At 45.8% G+C, this 18611-nt stretch overlaps 1 protein-coding gene across 1 annotated transcript in view; it reads left to right on the plus strand.

The window, feature by feature from the left end:
• SERPINI1 (serpin family I member 1) overlaps positions 1–18611 on the plus strand; it is a 59505-nt gene that overhangs the window by 20687 nt on the left and 20207 nt on the right. The window lies entirely within an intron of this gene.

Here is an 18611-nt window from a genome sequence, read left to right on the forward strand (position 1 = left end):
CAATGATAATAAACTGAGGTTTTGGTTCATAAATTGAACAGTGCATTTAAACTTGCAGCCCCTGTCAAGGGACCCCACTTTACTGCAAGCCCCCTACTCTATTGCTCAGAATTAGAACATGGAAATACCTATCACAGTAGTGTTAAACTCAAAGTATGCCATCTGGCTTAAAGCTCACAGCAACTTTACTTTTAAAGTTGAGACAGTCACCTAGCACACCTGTTGTGCAGCACCCAGGGGCGCCGAGAGGGGGGGGGGAGCGGGTACAGATTATCCGGCTACGGCGCCGCTCCCCCCTCCCTCACAGCAGCCCAACACACAGCGTGCCTCCCGCAATTAGGACGCGCCACCTGTATCCGGGCCCACCGCGGCTCTTGGCGGACCTGGAAGCACCTAGGAAAACAGCTGACACAAGCTAGATTAAACAGTTTAAAAGAGGTGCATGAGAAAATGTGATCACAAAATTATTAAGTTTTTTTAATTAAATAAATAAAAAGCACTAATCCACGACACTCTCTATTCCTAGATTTGGGATGTAACATGGTATGTGACCACATTGTTTAAATAGAAATCACAGGGGCTCTGCTATGGCATATGTAAAGCATCCACGATCAGAAGGGCACCCAAATACACTGGTGCTTTGCCGAAGGTAGCTGGTAGAGCGTACACAATCTGGACAGCAGGTACAGAGTGCAAGTCAAAGAAATGTTGGGAGCCAGATTATATCAGGGTGAACAATAAACTTTTTATACACTGATTCCTCCAATGCAATAGGCGGGATGCGGTTAATATCCCGACGATCGGGATGTCGACTGCCTAAATCCCGGCAGCCGGCGTCCCGATCGTAATGAGACCAGGGCTAGGGTAACTACTCGCTGCGGGGGGAGGGATAGGTTTAGCCGCCCCGGGGGCACTTGGGGTTAGGCTGTGGGAGTGGGGAGATTAGGGTTAGACTCCAGATGGGGGGTTAGGTTCAGGCATCGGGGGGGGAGAGGTTAGGCACTAAAGGGGGAGAGTTAGGTTTAGGCACTTACCGGGAGGGTTAGGGTTCGGGATAGGGAGGGTTCGTATTAGGGTACAAAAAAAGGAGGGTTAGGGGGTAAATAGAACAGGGGAACAGTACTCACTGTACTGACAGCTGGCATCTCCTCCGTTGGTACTTCATACTGATTCCCAATAAGCATAGTGGTTACATATCACAATGCTAATCTTCTCTTGCTCAAATTACAACTGTACAATTTTGCCTCTCCACTCCTGTACATTACTGTAAATGGATGTTCTACAGTGTTATTATTCTATCTACACAATACTCTATACCAGGGTAGGGATGTGCAGGCTCGGATAGGTTCGAGTTTGCACGTGGAGTTCGGATTTTTCCCTCCAAAAAAACGGAACTCAGAACGAGGCAAAACGTCATCTTACATGGACGAACATCATCATTCCTGGTCTTTTGTCCAGGAATGATGATGTTCGTCCATGTAAGATGACGTTTTGCCTCGTTCTGAGTTCCGTTTTTTTGGAGGGAAAAATCCGAACTCCACGTGCAAACTCGAACCTATCCGAGCCTGCACATCCCTATACCAGGGATGGGGAACCTGAGGCCCGGGGGCCGTATAAGGCCCCCGGAATCATTTGGTCTGGCCCGCTGAGCTTTATTCTGACTAGAATGGCACCCTGCAGCCAGAATCTATGCAGCAGTACCGCCTGGAGCATCCTTAGGACACTTCAGACGGTCACACCACTGCCCTTACAGCTCCCTGGGGCATCCTCAGGATGCTCAGGGCATTGCTGTAATCACCGTAGATTGTGGCCCCACCCCCGTGTGACATCACACGGAGGGGACGTGGCCTGCACCAGGCCCATGAATGTTATATATATAAAAAATGGCTCTCTGCAGAAAAAAGGTTCCCCTCCCCTGCTCTACAATTTCAAAAACATTAAGCATAATGTGACATCAATTCCACAACATGGTCACTGTTCATTCATACACGTGTACAGTGGACTCCAGATCGGAAGTTCTCGTACCTCTTTTTCAATGCACACCAGAGACTCCTAACTTGTTGCACATTCCCTTGCAAGAGGCTTCCTGTTCTCTTCATACCAGAGCCGTAGCTAGACTTTTGGTGCTCTGGGTCAGAGAGCGCATTGGTGTGTTCCCTCCCCACCCCTCCCCATTTTTAAAATGGACATATGAGATGCGCTCCTGAAAAAGGGGTGTAGCCTCTTGGGGAATGGGTATGACAAATCTGATTTGTCCCGTATGATAATGAAGGGGTACTGATCTCGTACCACTGTTATTCAGGTGTCACTGCCAAATACAGTGTCAATCCAATGGCTGCAGTGATGACACACAATAATTATGCAGTATAACTCACCAGCTACAATACATGTAGGAGAGGGATGCAGTTTGGAAGCTGACTGACGGAATCCCGACCGTCGGCTTCCCGACTGTCTAATCCCGGCAAGGGGTTAAATGACAGGCGTCGTAATCCCGACGCCTGTCATTTTACCTATGCTGGGAGCCGACACCCGGCTTACCGATCGAAGGTAAGCCGGGTGCAGACAGCTGCGGGGGGGAGGGTTAGGCTTAGGGTTCCCAGGGGGGACTTGGGGTTAGGCACTCCTCTGAGAGTTTAGGGGAAGGGAGGGTTGGGTTTAGGCACCCCAGGGGTGGGGGGTTAGGTTTAGGCAACTAGAGGAGGCATCAGGCGCTTGGGGGGGGGGGAGGTTAGGGTTAGGCACCCCTAAGGGATGGTTAGGGGTAGAATAGGGTAGGAAATACTTACCTTGGGACGATCGGGATTTTCACTGCTGCCGTGATGCCGCTGTCGGGATTTGAGGATTTGAACCGCCGGCCATGCGGCCAGCGGTCAATCATACTGAGTCCGTAGGAGAGCCCTGGCGAAACTGCACCTGTAGCGGGATTTGTACATGAGGACAGCTATGCACAAGCCTGGAGCTGGTGTTGTAGATAACCAACTGAGTGCATACAAAAAGTGCTGCATGTAGTTTTTATGCAGCAAATATCAGCAGCGGGGAGATCCATGTACGTACCCTGCAGTGGCAGCTGAACTAACTGGCAAAGGTACTCAAGGTGTGCTGGTGGTAACACCTGGGTCTGGAATCGGTGGCTGTGTTCAGGGCTGCCATCAGAAACTGCGGGGCAGATGGCTCCATGTTTAAGGTGTTTGACTGTCATGTGAGTGGTGATAGGTTCAAATCCCAGGTATGACAGTATTTTGAAGTGTATTTTTTAATTAAAGAGGTGCTAAAGGTGCTTTCGGAGGTGGCCAGATGGAGGAGAGTTGGCTAGGGAAGAGATAAGAGTGGCTAGGAGAAGCTGGGGATAAAAGAAAGAATGTACAAGAGAATGATTATAAACAGAAAATTGACAGGCTGGAGCAGTGCCCCCTGCCCTGCGGTGCCATGGCACATGTCGCACCACCCTAGTTACGGCCCTGCTTCACTCCACACTGTATAGACTCCAAATAGCCTTACACAATTGCTCCAATTTTCAAGGACCTTTCTTCTGCCTCTGCAATGATTAACTTCCATTTCTGTGCACTTACATATAGAGGCACTCATCAGATTCCCTTTCAGCTGTGTGGCCTCTGTTTTACAATATGGGGTCACTTTACAGGATATATTTCACAGGGATTTCTCCTTTTCTCTAATACACATTGTTGCTTCTGGATTCTCTTAGCCAGGGCTACCCTCTAGTTGTGCTGCCAGCTTGCAGTGACATCCCCCCCTTACTATGGGAGTACTTCTTATCAAGGGGCTATTCAAACTGAGCTTTTTTTTTTTTTTTAACCTTACATAAGAAGGCACAGCATGGGTGTATCTTCATCATCACAAGGGATAGCTCACTCACCTTCCACTGTAGCAGCCAGGATTCCTCCAATGGTTCCCTGAACGAGTCTCCCTGTGATTCTCACACATAAGGCAACTACAATATTCTCCTCTTATTGCAGTATAGCTGCATTGGGTAGCTCTACTCCACCACTTTGTTACTGATGGCTGCAGAATTTCCCTCCCCATCTTCTCATATATTATGGAGCATCTTCCAGGGGTCCCTGGTTTACAGGGAAACTCTTAGGTCCATCTGATAATCAGCTTCTCTGTCCATCCGTGACAATTTAATACAGAAAGATCTATTATGAAGATGTTTCAGTATCTAATGTCCTATTTAAGAAAAGAAAGAAATTAGGCCATTTTCTTTCCAAACACACCTGATTTATAATGTGGATTATTTAAAATATCAAATTTTTCCTTTCTCCAAGTTGGCCTTAGTTGGATAATTATTTTAGTAAATGTGGGGAATCCTCTCACAAGGAACAGCATTGAACTATTAAGACTGACTAGTGGAGCGCACAATTTATATTCGATTATATATTTAAGCTTGTCCTAACATTTATAGTTGCAGCACTATATCCTGACTAGGTTTATAACGCTCATGGCATTTCTTTGTGCTAAATTAATCACTTTTTTTATTTTACTATTGACGTCCATGTTTAGAACTGCTAATTTGAGTACTAAAATGTCTTTAGAAAGTACTAGAATTTTTATGAGAACCCTGTGAAGGGGATGCCCTTAGTACACCCACTTGGGATCTAACACATGATTGATAGTTTCCTGAATTTAGAAATGTATGATGAAATAAACAGGTTTGATGGGACATTGTGTGCTTAGAAAACTACTTTTTTTTTGTAATATATATTTACTGGTTTCAAAATAACAACACAAACAGAATAAGGGAAACAAACAGTTGGTATAACAATGCTGTGCAAAATAAAATAGCCACCTGGGTAGATAAGTAGAAAAATTCATAACAATCAGAATACAAAATCGAAACCACAGAGGAAATGTGGCCCACAATCAAATACCACAGCACACAAATAAAACATATTAAAAAAAAAAATTAGACTGGATGAGGGGAACACTGGAGAAGGATTAGGGGAGGGGGGAGGTTGTCACCCAGAGCACCAGATATTCAAGTTAGAGCATTGGCATAAGCAGTGGAAGATTTAAACTCAAGCCAAGGAGCCAGGTAGCACTAAATTTGCGCTTTTTTTCAACTCCTAACCGTAAATCTTCCTTGTCCATATAAAGATCCACATGAGCAAACCATTCCTTTAGTGAAGGAGGGGCCACAGATTTCCAGTGAATAGTTATTACTGCTTTCGCCGCACTGTTAAGAAATTTGAGGAGGGATTTCTTGTACAGCTTTAGCGGTCCACGGTATAAATTTAGGGGCCAAAAGGAGGGGTCTGAGGGGACTGCATGTCCTAAAACTGATGCAGAAAGAGAAATAACTTTCTCACAGAAAGGACGTAGTGCTCGACAGTCCCACCAAATATGTAGGAGCGAGTCTTCTGCGGAATTACAACACCATCAGCAATTAGACACAGTAGGGAACATTTTAGCTAATATTTGTGGACACTTATACCAGCGCATGATCACTTTATAGAGGGTCTCAATCACTGTATAACTAACTGAGCTGGCAGAAGAGTTGTCAAAAATCTTAAGTCTATCCTGAGGGGTGAAAGAAATCCCCAAATCACATTCCCATTTATTTAGAAACTTGGGGGGATAAAGACTATGCGTTCTCTATCAACAATTTATAACACAAGGATAGAGAGAGGTACAGGTGAGTATCCGCTAGGTACATATCTTCAAAGGAGGTCAATGGTCTACTGCAGGCCAGTTGCACTTCTCCACTTTGAACAAAATGTTTAAGCTGAAGGTGCCGCCAAATCTCAGCTGCCGGCAAGGACCATTTGGTCTGAAGGGAGCTAAAGGGCATGACCTTACCGGATTCCACCAGCTGACTGACTTGGGAGACCCCCTGCGTTATCCATTTATCAAACATATGTCTAGAAGTACCTGGAGGGAAGTCGGGATTATCAAATATCGAAGTCAGAGGTGTAAAAAGAGAAGAGATCCATGGATCGTTTATTCCATCTATCTAAAGTGGGACCTATTGTAGGATGGGACAGGCTGGAAACTTTGGATCTCCAGGGATAGATAGATAGGGCTGTAGAAACTGAGCGATTTTCAAACTGGACCCATTGTCTAGCATCCTCGACCCTCGTCCAGTCCATTATGCGACCAAGCATAATTGCATCATAGTAAGTGGGGAATATAACATGTTTAAAAAGAAGTTTACGCCCACCCCAAACAAAGTAACTATATTATGCAGCTCACAAAACCACTACTGAGGGACACTTATGGGCAAAGACTGTAGTACGTATAGGACATGTGGCAGAACATTCATTTTAACAACACTGACCCACCCAAACCAAGAAAGTCTTATTTGTCCAAGTCTTTAGTTCCAATCGCAAGGTCTGGAGTAGTCTCCTAAAATTATATTCAAACAGCCTGGAGAGATTCTTGTCTGGGGTATTTGAGACTAGAGGCGTGCCAAGTGAATGCAAAAGCATGTTTCAACGAGTCAATAGAGTGGGAATGAGCTGTTAAGTTCACTGCTACAGATTTTGAATAATTGACCTTTAAAGTTAGATAAAGCACCACATCTCCTAAATTCTGCTACTAGGTTAGGGACAGAGGTGACCGTGTTGGAAAGTACTGCTAATAGGTCATCGGCAAATGAAGCTAATTTATAGTCAATCCCCTTAACACACAAACCCGTCGCGTTGGGATTGGCCCTAATAGCTCTTGCCAGTGCCTCCATACAAAGATTAGAGGGGATAGAGAACAACCCTGTCTAGTACCATTTTCTAATCACCACTGGTTCAGATAAGACACCGATGACCCTAATCTAAGCCGAAGGGAGGTGGTAAAGCGACATTATTCAATGTAGACATTCACGACCCAGACCCATATGTGTCAGGACCCTCTGCATAAACAGCCACTCAACCCTATCGAACGCCTTTTCGGCATCAGTGGAAATGAGGACAATCAGGACAGAACCACCAGCAGCCAAGTGAATCAGACCTATAACTTTGGTAGTGTTGTCCTGAGCCTCTCCCTGGAACAAATCCCACTTGGTCCGAATGTATAAGATTTGGGAGTAAAAGTATAAGCCGAATGGCGAGGAGTTCAGCAAATAGTTTAATGTCTACATTGAGCAATGATATAGGACGATAACTGGAACCTTGGGTTGGGTCCTTACCCTCCTTAGGAATAACGGTGATATGCGCCTCAAGGGTTTGGGGTGAGAAAAAATGACCATCTGTAATCGTTAGTTAGGTGTTAATCTCTTCTGGGGATTTAGGATCATGCAGATTGTACAGTTTAGTTTAATGGGAATGAAAAGCAGCTGCGATATCCCGAGACAGCATACGAGTCCCACCTGAGGGCTCATGGATGGATTGACTGAAGAGGGAAGCTCTGAGGGCTCTAGCTAAATACTTTCCCGGCTTGTTGCCCTACTGGAAAAAGCGGCTCCTGCATAAGCAAAAATCTCGCCTGACTGAAGTTTATTCACAGCTACTCTAGTAGCAGTCAAGTCAGAGAGAAGATGGGAAGAGGGTTGTCTCTTATGAGATGGGTCTAGGTATTTGAGATTCTGTAAGAGAGCTACTTTCTGTTCTCATTTTTCCTTCTTCAGCATTGATGCCAACTGGATCAATTTGCTCCGGAGGACACACTTGTGTTCCTCCCTAACCGTGACACTGGAGACCTCCAGAGTTTTGTTAGTGGAAAAATATTCATGTAATGCCAGCCAACTCCAGCTGAGTCTTACAATGAGGATCAGCTAGGATCTGTTCATTTAAGCACCAAAGATAAAGCTTAACAGAGGGGTGGGAGGTCAGCAGTGTCACGGAGATAGGGGAGTGATCAGACCACGTGGTGAGCCCAGTGTCAGAAAGCTGAAGGTGAAGAAACCTATGAGGTAAAAACAGGCAATCAATTCTTGAATAGATGTTATGTGGCCGCGAGTAAAACGTGTAATCCTTATCGCCCGGATGCTGGAGCCTCTAGAAGTCCATCAGTGGGTGGACATGTAGGATACATCTTACCTGCCTATGTCGCTTTGTGGGGTGTCTAATGGAGGGTCCCAGGATGTCAAACTCAGGTTGAATGGACCAGTTCAGGTCCCCACCAATGACCAGGATACCAGACACCAAAGGTTCCATCTAGTCGAGGATCTTGGCAAAGAACGCCAAGTGGTTCAGGTTGGGAGCATAAACATTAATGAAAAAGTACGACTGGCCATACAGTGAGCACCTTACCATAAGCACTCTACCCTCCATCAACACAGTGTGTGAGAAATCTTGAAAAGGGACTGTTTTTGAGAACAGTAGTGCTACTCCAAGTGATTTAGAACTGCTATTGTTACATTGAAAGAAAGTGGGGTAATTACGATCTGAAAATCTCTGGGCTGCTCCTGATTTTGTGTTTCCTGAACAAACACCACCCCTGCTTTAGCTGCATAAAAGTCTCGGAGGGCCCTAGTATGTTTCTCTGGGATATTGAGTCCCTTGGCAGTGAGAGAGACTATTTTAATAGTCTGCACTTGCGCGTTAGCCACCATCATAAAAACCAAAAGGCATTAGGTAAATGAGGTGGGGAAAAGACACAAAAGGGAAGTACAAAGGGGGAGAGAACATAAACAAACAATATAAATATACACAGCATATGTAGACTACCGTTCAAAACTTTTGGGGTCGCTTAGAAATTTCCTTATTTTTGAAAGAAAAGCACAGTTTTTTTTCAATGAAGATAACATTAAATTAATCAGAAATACACTCTATACAATGTTAATGTGGGAAATGACTATACTAGCTGGAAACGTCTGGTTTTTAAAGGAATATCTACATAGGTGTATAGAGGTCCATTTTCAGCAACCATCACTCCAGTGTTCTAATGGTGTTTGCTAAGCACATTAGAAGACTAATGGATGATTAGAAAACCCTTGTGCAATTTTGTTAGCACAGCTGAAAACAGGTATGCTCGTTAGAGAATTTTAAACTGGCCTTCCTTTGAGCTAGTTGAGTATCTGGAGCATCACATTTGTGGGTTTCATTATACTCTCCAAATGGCCAGAAAAAGAGAACTTTCATGTGAAACTGAACAGTCTATTCTTGTTCTTAGAAATGAAGGCTATCCCATGCGAGAAATTGCCAAGAGACTGAACATTTCCTACAACGGTGTGTACTACTCCCTTCAGAGAACAGCATGAACAGGCTCTAACCAGAGTAGAAAGAGAAGTGGGAGGCCCCGGTCCACAACTGTGCAAGAAGACAATTACATTAGAGTCTCTAGTTTGAGCCTCACAAGTCCTCAACTGGCAGCTTCATTAAATGGTACCTGCAAAAAGCCAGTGTCAACATCTACAGTGAAGAGGCGACCCCGGGATGCTGACCTTCTAGGCAGAGTGGCAAAGAAAAAGCCATATATGAGACTGGCCAATAAAAGGAAAAGATTAATATGGGCAAAAGAACAGACTATTGGACAGAGGAAGATTCGAAAAAGTGTTTTGAACAGACGAATCGAAGTTTGAGGTGTTTGGCTCACACAGAAGAACATTTGTGAGACGCAGAACAAGTGAGAAGATGCTGGAAGAGTGCCTTATGCCATCTGTCAAGCATGGTGGAGGTAATGTGATGCTCTGGGGCTGCTTTGGTGCTGGTAAAGTGGGAGATTTGTACAAGGTAAAAGGGATTTTGAATAAGGAAGGCTATCACTCCATTTTGCAACGCCATGCCATACCCTGTGGACAGCGCTTGATTGGAGCTAATTTCCTTCTCCAACAGGACAATGACCCAAAGCACACCTCCAAATTATGCAAGAACTATTTAGAGAAGAAGCAGGCAGTTGGTGTTCTGTCTGTAATGAAGTGGCCAGCGCAGTCACCAGATCTCAACCCCATTGAGCTGTTGTGGTAGCAGCTTGACCGTATGGTACGCAAGAAGTGCCCATCAAGCCAAGCCAACTTGTAGGAGGTGCTTCAGGAAGAGTGGGGTGAAATTTCTTCAGATTACCTCAACAAATTAACAGCTAGAATGCCAACGGTCTGCAATGCTGTAATTGCTGCAAAAGGAGCATTCTTTGACGAAAGCAAAGTTTGAAGGACAAAATTACTTCAAATAAAAATCATTATTTCTAACCTTGCCAATGTCTTGACTATATGTTCTATTCATTTTGCAACTCATTTGATAAATAAAAGTCAGTTTTCATGTAAAACACAAAATTGTCTGGGTGACCCAAACTTTTGAAAGGTAGTATATATAGTTTTCGTTCATTAGGATTTCAGTCTAGCGTGTCTTTTAATGCAGGCTTCTAATATTAAACTTTTCTCTCAGCAGATCCATTTCTTATTTTTCCTTTAACAATATAACCCATTTAATCATTTTGATGCTCATCCATACATGACAATGCCTAATTAATTTCCTCTCTGATCAAGGTTTCTGTCGTGAACTAGTTTACAGCAATGTCTGAATAAATACATTCAAAATTAGTTCTATCCGTGGTAGGAAAAGTTTCCTCAGTTTTTTCGCCTGCTTTATTTCACTGTGATATATGGGATTCTGTAGGGTAGCAAGATTGAAATTTGATGTAGTGATTTTGTAATTTTCCTACTTAGTTTGTGAGATTAACTGCAGATTTCCACAGTGCTGGCTTCTGATTTAAAATGCAGAAGCGGGGTGGAATTTTATCAAAGCGCTAAATAAACAGTTATAAATATTTATGTCTACTGACTGGAGTAGGCATACTATGAAGTGCAGAATACAGATCATGTCCACTGAGAATGAAAAGCCAGAGTGATCAATTCTGATTCGCCTAATCCTTGTCAACGTAACATTAGAGGGAAAACATTTTTTTTTTCCAAATATTTAAAAATAACAAGCCCTACGGAGTTTTGTGTTGTATTTTAGGGAAACTCATTTCCCAGTATAAAACTTTGAATCAATTTTTATGTCTTTTTATTTATGTGCATTTATGTCTTGTATAATAGAACTGGAAAAAAAATTCTGGACCTCACTTATGAAGAGCATAGTGGTCAAGGCTCATACCAAATTAATGTTTAGAGATGTCACAATTTACGCTGGTGAGCCTGGATTTCTGCCAAAAATGCATTGGTTTGTAGTGCAAGATGGCGTAACTTCCATAGAAACAGCAGTTTGCACTGAGCGACAGGGCACACCTAGGCTATCGAAGCAGTGTACAAACTAGAATAATTTATTGAAGGAATATAAAGGGGTGTAAAAAGTACATTTCTACTTCAGGGTCCATAGGGGGTCCACAGGGTTGACCTTGGGGTATAGCTGGATCTGGATCCACGGGCACCACGCAGTTAAAGCTTTGCTGCTCCCAGAATGCACTTGGGTCCGTCCTCCTCTATACCCCGCCCCCGAAACACAGGCACTTCAGTTTTAGTTGGTGCCCGGCCGGAGTCGGGTCACCCTGGGCAGTGGGGCTGCATAAGCGGCCCCTAAGCTTTAATTTAATTTTTTTTTTTTTTTTGCAAAGAAGATTTTATTATTTTATTTTTTACTATCTTCAGAGCGGCAGCATAGACTGTCCATCTGGACGTCCATGCTGCCGCTCCAACAGCCCCGCTGGCGCTGCGACGCCAGTACTGATCTGGGGATCGCAGCGGGACCCCGGAGTCAGTACTAGCGTGGCTCCGGGAGCTCCCACTGACTGCTGCCGGATTCTACGGGGCCAGGTAAGCCGCGTGTAGCGATTCGCGCTGAACGCGGGGGAAAATGCAGTCTTTCAGCCGCCGGTCTCTGGGGACAGACCGGCGGCGCTAGTAGCGGCGGCGGGCTCCCCCTCTTCAGGAATACCCCGCGTGACCGCTGGCCCCCGGGGTGTAAGTACCGGCGGGGAACCGGCTTCCCCGGGGGTTTAGTACTAGCAGGGGAGGCAGCCTTCCCTGCTTGTGCGGCTCCTCCCCTCAGCCCAGCGCGCCTTCTCTCATGTGTGCTGGCGTCGCTGGGCTGTTCTCTCCTGGCCACTCCTCCTCAGTGCTCTCCGGCGGCCATCTTCCAGGCAGCATCGCAGAGCTCCCAGGCGGATACAGTGGACCAGTCCCCCTGCGTACCTCTCCCCCTGCAAAGGACAGTGTTCGCAGCGCTATAGCCCTCCCAGACACTGAATCTGGGAGGTTGATTGTAGCGGAAGGTGCAGTGAGTATACTTCTCTGCATGGTATGTGACTATTGCTAGTGCTGCTGTCTGTGCTTTTTCTACTTACTGTCAGCGTTTTACCTATCCCTTTCCTTCTCCTACGGCCCGGCAGGTGCATGGGGGAGGGGTGTTCTTTCTGTATACCTCACTTATATAGATCTACGTATTTGTGAGGTCCGTCACATACTGCGGTGTGCTACTCAGTACCAGATTGTGGGCTGTTTGTGTTGCATACTTGGGAGTGCGCAGGTGTTATACGCCTTACCTCTTTTCGGTGATACATTTTTTTATTGCAAAAGTTTTGTGTCATGTCTGATGAGGAGAATGAGCGCTCCGTGGCTCCTGTGTTTTCCTGCCGACACTGTTCGGCAGGGGTTGACGGGGCGGATTTGTCTGTGTGCGGACGGTGCCAGCTGGTACCTGGTCCCTCTAAACCCCCAGTGGCGCAGGATCCTCCGTGGGCGATGTTTACACAAGTGCTGGCGTCGATCGCGGACCGGCTGGCGGTCCCGACTGCGGTCCCTTCTAGGGCGTTGCCCCAGCCTACCATCCCCCGTTCCCTGGGCGTAACACGTCTGGTGCAGTCTCCTCCCGGGTCTCAGACTGTGGGTCCTTATGCGGGTTTGCCTGTGTACGTGCAATCTCCCACGGTACCACAGCAGTCGATGGTACCGTTTCAGGAGTATCCTCAAACGGTACCCCCTCCCTGGGTGGATGTCCTCTCCAGCTCTGTTCAGAGCCTGGCGGCTTCGTCATCGGCCTTTCAAACTATGTTGCAATGTGATTTGCCACCAGGGACGTCCAAGCGAACCGTTTCGGCTTCATTGGCGGCACAGTTTACGAACACGGACGTGTCTTCGGATGACGGGAAGATCTATGAAGACTCTGACTCGGATGCTGGGGCCCAGGAGGTGGAGGCTAAGTCCTCCATTAATGTACCGGCATTGGTTAGGGCGGTGCGGGCCATCCTTCATATAGAGGAGGATGCGCCAGCTCCCAGGTCGAAGTACCCTAATTTTAAGAAGGCCAAGGTAGCTTCGACGGTTTTTCCCCTGTCTGACCAGTTAACTGATCATATGGCAGGGGCCTGGCAGTTGCCCAGCAATGGGTTCCAACAGCAGAAACGGTTGGCTTCAAACTATCCTTTTCCTGAGGCTCATTGCAGGAAGTGGGAAACTCCGCCTGCCGTGGATTCCCACATTACCCGCTTAATTAAAAGCGCTACGCTGCCTTTGCCGTCGATCTCGTCCCTGAAAGATCCCACGGACAGGAAAGTGGAGACTTGTTTAAAGTCTATCTACTCTCTCTCGGGGGCGTTTGCCCGTCCGTCCATGGCCATTTTGGAGGATACCTTTCCGGAAGATGCTCCGGAGATCCAGAGAGCGTTGATAGGACAAATGAGGGATGCGGCTTCCTACATTGGGGAAGCATCGTTAGATGCAAGCCTGCTGACCTCTCGGGTGTCGGCTGCAGCTGTGTCGGCGCGTCGGTCCTTGTGGCTGAGGTCTTGAAGAGCTGACGCAGACTCCAAAAAGGGACTGGAGGCCTTACCTTTTAATGGGGAGTTGCTTTTTGGTCCAGACTTGGACAAAATTGTGGATACTCTGGCTAAGTCTAAATCAGCCTTCCTCCCTTCGGCTTCTGCACCTACCAAAGTACGGAGCTCTGCCTTTCGGTCCTTTCGGGTTCAGGGCAAGGCCAAAGGTCAGTCCTTCCCGAAGCAATCGGTGACCAAGGCCGCTTCTAAGCCCAAGAAGCAGGCCTGGAGTGCCAGGCGCCCTTCTTCCAAGCAGGAGGATAAACCTTCTGCCTGATGGGACGGGCCTCCCTCTGGGGGACCCCAGAGTGGGAGGCCGACTTCTTCTATTTGCCCAGTACCATATCTCTTGTTTTTGAAGGCTGTAACTTGAGTTGCTGAAGGACACTCTCTCCCTCTCTCTCTCCAAAAGATTTTTGCACCAGTTCAGAGCTGGCATAGATTGGATCTCAACCTATACTGTTTAATGGGACATATTTCTACATGCATTGTAAATGTTAAGGAAAACAAAACCACTTTTAACCCACAAATGCCCCATTTAATAATCCAGTCTCCATATCTCGACACTGTCTTGTTTAATTCCAGGAAAACTTTTTTTTTAACACTTAAACTTTTTTTTTTTTTAACTGTAGGACCAATATGTGACTTTGCACAGTGTAGTTTTTCAGATTTCCCCCTTCTCTGTACGCTGTGGCTCACCTCTAGTTTGTTAAGGTGTCTCCCAAGACTGTAGGGTAAACATACAACTTCACATGTACTGGGCATATAGACATACCCTCTGGGCGCATTGGTAGCTGCAGTGTCTTATTGGTATTTCTTCTGGGCACAGAGCAACTTCTGAAACACATGAGTTGTGAATATATAATCCAATTTCTATTGTGGAGTGGTCCTTTAACGTACACTTATCACACTGATACTGAATGCTCTAGAAAGCTTAATTTGTCTTTCCATACTGCTCTATCCTTCTACTGTGATCATTATCAGGCCCTCCTCATGTCTTTAAGTAATACTAGAGACTTAAGGGGCAGATTCAGCTAGCTGCAAGTTCCAATACTGTATGTGCAATTCTATTGGAAATGTAAAGTCGTGGGCATTGTGGTGATAATTCTTCAGTGTGCTAACTACAGTATGTGGAATCAGTGGCGTCACAAGGGGGATGCGGGACGCACTTGGGTGACACCAGGGTGCAGACTTCCCCTCAGTGACAGGAGCTGGGTGCCGCCCTTTCCTGTGATACCACGCCCCTCCCTGCAAGGCCACTCCCCCTTTTCGGCAGCGCACGCAGATGCCGCGCGCACAGCGTCCCTCCCCGTACCGTGTTACACCGAGGGGAGAGACCACCCTGTGTGAAGTGGATAAAAGAGCGGGGAAATCATCCTAAACTCCAAATTACTGACTAATAAGCTAGCAGGGCAGTGTAGATGCTGTTCAAGGCCACTAGCAAAGTATTGGATGCAGTTACAATGTGTCCCAGAGTTACATTTTACAACTTTTATTAATGAAGGAAAAATGATAGTAAGATGTTTATTTCAGTAAGTAAAAATATTTAGAATATTTAACGGGTACATTTAAATGTCTCCTGATTTCTATAACCGTTTACTTACAAGTAGTGAAATGTGGGTAAAAAAAAAACCCACTTGTAACTTCCATCTGCATATTCTAAAACCCCTTTTACCATCAATACAACATCGATATACAGGTCTCACGTTATTACACCCATTTTTTCTGTTTTTTAAAGAAAATGACATAAAAATTACCTGTCTTTATTAACCATATTTTACTATTTAATTACATTTAAATACATTATTTATTAGGAAGGCTGCACTAATTGCCTAATTGTGGCTAATCTGCCTCTCAGACACTGACGATCATGTGCATTCCTTTCTCGTAAATCACACTATTTGAACCAACCTGTGGTATTTTGTGTGATTACCCGATATTGGAGCCCTGCATATAATAGAATGAGTTCATTTCATTTTCGCGTCCGGTTTTAAGGGATTTATCCATATAGATCATTTAGCTGTATGATAACCTCACTGCAGCTGATGCAGAATTGCCCACATTTGTGCCCCAAACACGGTAAACTTCATGCACATTCTTAAGTCCCACTTGCACCCATTTATAATCCTTTTTGCAACAAGCGCATTTGCGATTAGAAGTTTGGCTTAAACACACAATAGCATAATGTATGCCTGCTCAATTAAGAAATCCCCAATCAGCTGATGGCTAGTGCTGATCACCGTCCTCATTCTCTGCTATGTGAACCTGCCCCCAACCATCGCAAGCAATATGGCTTTCTCTGATACATTATGCATTTACACTGGTGGCCAAAATTGCGGACACATTTTGAAATTTGAATATTTTTAAACTTTGAAGTGAAAAAGTTTTTATAAGCATTCACACAGTGCAATGATTCATTTATCAAATGAAAGGAAATTTAATGCTGAATTCAACACAATAAACAGAGGTCAAATATTTGCATTACAAGGGAAGTTATGCTACTTTCAGTCAGACAAAGAAGCACAGATGCATGATCTTCAAGAAGCCGATTGTAGTAACAGCTACTACCAGCCAAGCTGAATTGTCGTTCTGAGGACCAATCAGCTGTCGTTTATGAGCAGGTGCAAGGTCATGTTCAAAGGTGGGAAAGGTCAGTTTGGCTGTTTCATTTTGCAGAAGTGCAAATTACGGTTGGATGTTTGTGTGTATTGTTTAGTGCTATTGATGGTGTAAAAAATAAATACAACAATATCGTCCAGGCAAAGTGGTGACTGGTCACCCAGGAAGAGATTCAGGATTGTGGTGTTACGTGAAAATGGTCTTTCGTATGCAGCAATTGCGAGAGAAGTTGGTGGTAATGTGACATCAGGAGTACGAAAGTTTTGTTTACGCTATCAGGAAACACAATCTATACAAAACAAAGAAGGAAAAGGCCAGATAAAGGGCACACCAGCTGTTGATGATAGGAGAATAAAAAGAATTTGCGTCAGGGACAGATGGATGTCATCTGCGGCCATTAGCAGTGAACTGAGTGCAACTGGTATTTTTTGTCAGTGCAAGAACGGTACGGAGAAGACTAATGGAGGTTGGCCTAAAAGGTAGGATTCCCCGAAAAAAAGCCATTGCTGAACAAGAAGCAGCGGCAGAAACGAATACAGTGGGCAAAAGAACACATTGAATGGACAGAAGGTAAGTGGAAACAAGTCATATGGAGTGACGAAACTAAGATATCCATATTTGGTAGTGATGGGAGAAAATATGTGAGACGTCGCATCGGGGAAGAGGTACATCCGGATTGCATTCAAGGGTTATGTTCTGGGCATGTATGACAGCAGATGCTGTATGCCGCCTTTATGTCATAGATGGCACACTGAACAGCAGAAAGTACATTGACCCCATCCTACAACCAAAACTTCTACCCTCTATCAGGGATCTTTTTCAAGACAATGCCCCATTTTTTTCCCAGCAGGATTCAGCTCCCTGCCACACTGGGGAAGCAATCAAGAAGCCGACTGCCTAAATACCGGCAGCCGGCTTCCCGACTGTCATATCCCGGCAAGGGTGAAATGCCGGGCGTCTAGATGTAGACGCCCGCATTTCCCCAATGCCGGGAGACCGGCGCCCGGCATCCCGATCGTAGTGATGCCTGGCGCCGCGAGCGGACAGCCGTGGGGGGGTCGGGTTAGGGTTAGGCACCCCCCCCTGGAGGGTTAGGCTAGGGGGGGGGAGGGTTAGGGTTAGGCACCCCCCGGGGGGGACTTAGGTTTAGGCAGCGGGGAAGGGCGTGGTTAGGGTTAGGCACCCCCTCCTGGAGGGTTAGGGTTAGGCACCCCCCGGGGGACATAGGTTTAGGCAGCTGGGAAGGGGGTGGTTAGGGTTAGGCACTTAGAGGGGGGATTAGGGTTAGGCACTTGGGGGGGGGGGGGGGGGGAGTTAGGGTTAGGCACCCCTAAGGAGGGTTAGGTTAGTAGATACCTATCCACGATCGAGATTTCCAGCGCTGTCGGGCTTCCGCTGCTCGGAACTCTGCTGATGTCGGCCTGCCGCTGACGGGAATCGAACCGCCGGCCATGCGCCCGGCGTATTTCATACCCATTCCCCACACTGCATGGATAGGCAAGCAGTGGTTCACGGAGAATGACATACAGGTGCTGGGATGGCCAGGAAACAGCCCAGACCTGTACCCCATAGAACATTTGTGGTTACTTTTCAAAAAACTGGTACATCTGAGGCGTCCATCCAATAAGACATTTCATTGAGGCTATAATTGTCTCATGGCACCACATAATAAAGAATGAAGATCTCCAAACATTGGTTAGCTCAATGCCACGTCACTGTGCTGCTGTATTGAAAAATAAGATACCCAACGATATACTGATAGGACAGTAACATCATAAGTAAACAGGGATTTTCACCCTGTGTGGTGTTTTCACTGCATAACTTCCCTTGTAATGCAAATATTTGACCTGTTTATTGTGTTGAATTCAGCATTAAATTTCCTTTCATTTGATATATGAATATTTGCACTGCATGAAGTGTAACAGTTTTTATAAGCATTTGAATTGAAAAACCTTAAGATGTCAAAAAGTGTCCGGAATTTTGTCCACCACTGTATGTCCCAGTCTGTATCTGCTCACCGTTGCATGGACACAGCCTAAAGGTGCCTACACACAAAGTGATATTTTACACGATCTGGCCGATTCTGACACATCTGAACTACAGATCTTGTAAAGTATGCCCAAATCGTGAGTAAATCGTGAGTCCCCACTCACGATCACGTCGTGTGACCTGCGGGGACGCGCATCGCATCTTCAGATCTGCCGTGCTGTAGGCCAGATCTGAAAATTTATGTCACGATGCACTGGATAGTTTAGGAGGCACGATAGGTTGTGTGCCAAATTGGCAGCTTTTCAGACCAAATCATGCCCACGACTGCCAGGGCACTCCTGGGGAGAGTTCTGGGGGAAATTGTG

This window comes from Taudactylus pleione, unplaced genomic scaffold (assembly GCF_031769625.1).
Source record: "Taudactylus pleione unplaced genomic scaffold, aTauple2 ptg000037l, whole genome shotgun sequence".
Taxonomy (NCBI): domain Eukaryota; kingdom Metazoa; phylum Chordata; class Amphibia; order Anura; family Myobatrachidae; genus Taudactylus; species Taudactylus pleione.